Source organism: Mandrillus leucophaeus, unplaced genomic scaffold, assembly GCF_000951045.1.
Source record: "Mandrillus leucophaeus isolate KB7577 unplaced genomic scaffold, Mleu.le_1.0 Scaffold973, whole genome shotgun sequence".
Classification (NCBI taxonomy): domain Eukaryota; kingdom Metazoa; phylum Chordata; class Mammalia; order Primates; family Cercopithecidae; genus Mandrillus; species Mandrillus leucophaeus.
In genome coordinates, this window is record NW_012110619.1 from 712,414 (window position 1) to 714,595 (window position 2,182).

A 2,182-nucleotide genomic window follows, 5' to 3' on the forward strand; every position below is an offset into this window, starting at 1 on the left:
AATACTGGCAAACTGAAACCAGCAGTACATTAAAAAGCTTATCCACCACGATCAAATTGGCTTCATCTCTGGGATGCAAGGTTCGTTCAACATATGCAAATCACTAAACGTAATCCATCACATAATCAGAACCAATGACAAAAAGTACATGGTAATCTCAACAGATGCAGAAAAGGCCTTCAATAAAATTCAACACCCCTTCATGCTAAAAACACTCAATGAACTAGGTATCAATTGAATATATGTCAAAATAATAAGGGCTATTTAAAACAAACCCACAGCCAATGTGGGCAATGAATGGGCAAAAGCTGGAAGCATTTCCTTTGAAAACAAGCACAAGACAAGGATGCCCTCTCTCACCATCCTATTCAACATAGTATTGGAAGTTTTGGCCAGGGCAATCAGGCAAGAGAAAGAAATAAAGCATATTCAAATAGGAAGAGAGGAAGTCAAATTATCTCTGTTTTCACATGACATGATTGTGTATTTAGAAAACCCCACTGTCTCTGCCCAAAAACCCCATAAGCTAATAAGCAACTTCAGCAAAGTCTCAGGATACAAAATCAATGTGCAAAAATCACAAGCATTCCTACACATCAATAATAGACAAATAGCCAAATCACGAGCAAACTACCATTCACAATTTCTACAAAGAGAATAAAATACCTAGGAATACAACTTACAAGGGATGTGAAGAACCTCTTCAAGGAGAACTACAAACCACTCCTCAAGGAAATAAGAGAGGACACAAATAAATAGAAAAACATTCCATGCTCTCGAATAGGAAGAATCAATATTGTGAAAATGGTCATACTGCCCAAAGTAATTTATACATTCAATGCTATTCCCATCAAGCTACCATTGACTTTCTTCAGAGAATTAGAAAAAATTACTTTAAATTTCATATGGAACCAAAAGGAGTCTGTATAGCCAAGACAATCCTAAGCAAAAAGAACAAAGCTGGAGGCATCACACTACCTGACTTCAAATTATACTACAAGGCTACAGTAATCAAAACAGCACAGTACTGGTATCAAAACAGATATATAGACCAGTGGAACAGAACAGAGGCCTCAGAAATAATATCCCACACATCCACAACCATCTGATCTTTGACAAACATGACAAAAACGAGCAATGGGGAAAGGATTCCCTATTTAATAAATGGTGTTGAAAAAATTGGCTAGCCATACACAGAAAAGTGAAACTGGACCCCTTCCTTACACTTTATACAAAAATCAAGTCAAGGTGGATTAAACATTTAAACATAAGACCTAAAACCATAAAAACCCTAGAAGAAAACTTAGGCAATACCATTCAGGACATAGGCATGGGCAAAGACTTCACGATTAAACACCAAAAGCAATGGCAACAAAATCCAAAATTGACAAATGTGATCTAATTAAACTAAAGAGCTTCTGCACAGCAAAAGAAACTACCATCAGAGTAAACAGGCAACCTACAGAATCGCAGAAAATTTTTGCAATCTATCCCTCTGACAAAGGGCTATTATTTGGAATCTACAAGGAACTTGAACAAATTTACAAGATAAAAACAACCCCATCAAAAGGTGGGTGAAGGATATGAACGCACGCTTTTCAAAAGAAGACATTTATGTGGCCAACAACCTACGAAAAAAAGCTCATCATCACTGGTCATTAGAGAAATGCAAATCAAAACCACAATGAGATAATGAGATACCATCTTACGCCAGTTAGAATGGCGATCATTAAAAAGTCAGGAAACAACAGATGCTAGAGAGGATGTGGAGAAATAGGAACACTTTTACACTGTTGGTGGGACTGTAAATTAGTTCAACCATTGTGGAAGACAGTGTGGCAATTCCTCAAGGATCTAGAACTAGAAATACCATTTGACCCCACAATCTCATTACTGGCTATATACCCAAAGGATCATAAATCGTTCTACTATAAAGACACATACACACGTATGTTTATTGTGGCACCGTTCATGATAGCAAAAATGTGGACCCAACCCAAATGCCCATCAATGATAGACTGGATAAAGAAAACGTGGCATATACACACCATGGAATACTAGGCAGCCATAAAAAAGAATGAGTTCAAGTCCTTTGCAGGGACATGGATGAAGCTGGAAACCATCATTCTCAGCAAACTAACACAGGAACAGAAAACCAAACACTGCATGTTCTCACTCATAA